General features: G+C 36.2%; 1 long non-coding RNA gene across 1 annotated transcript; it reads left to right on the top strand.

Moving 5' to 3' along the window:
- LOC113473609 lies at positions 1 to 462 on the top strand. Its single transcript, XR_003395542.1, has 2 exons — positions 1 to 132; positions 277 to 462. It is a non-coding gene; the product is annotated as an uncharacterized LOC113473609 (long non-coding RNA).
- Positions 463 to 497: the final 35 nt, after the last annotated feature.

Genomic DNA, 497 nt, shown 5'->3' with positions numbered 1-497 from the left:
GACCCATTTTTTGGTCATTGCTAATTTAAATTTTTTGATAGAGAGATCTGTACAAACAGAGGTCTTGTCATCCCAAAGCCAAAAAGAGAAGCAAGACAGGATAGGAGAAAGCCAGCTGTTCCAAAAATAAAGGTCGCAGGGCAGGACCCATTTTTTGGTCATTGCTAATTTAAATTTTTTGATAGAGAGATCTGTACAAACAGAGGTCTTGTCATCCCAAAGTCAAAAAGAGAAGCAAGACAGGATAGGAGAAAGCCAGCTCTTCCAAAAATAAAGGTCACCCTGGGTGGGAATTGAACCCAAAATTTGGCACTTTAAGGCTGACTGGCTGGCTCTATTCCATACCTATTTTCTGTATAAATCATGAAAAGGTACACACCACACTCAACAGTACTTCTTTATACTTAGCTTAGCTAAATAAATAAAAATAGAAAAATCACAAACACAAATAAATCCAGTAGGTAGTGATTTCATTTTATTTATAATCTATTTCAGGA

The sequence above is a fragment of the Diaphorina citri genome, unplaced genomic scaffold (assembly GCF_000475195.1).
Source record: "Diaphorina citri unplaced genomic scaffold, Diaci psyllid genome assembly version 1.1 scaffold48577, whole genome shotgun sequence".
Taxonomy (NCBI): Eukaryota; Metazoa; Arthropoda; class Insecta; order Hemiptera; family Psyllidae; genus Diaphorina; species Diaphorina citri.
The sequence above is the reverse complement of the archived record's forward strand: the minus strand, read 5'-3'. Positions and strand labels throughout refer to the sequence as shown.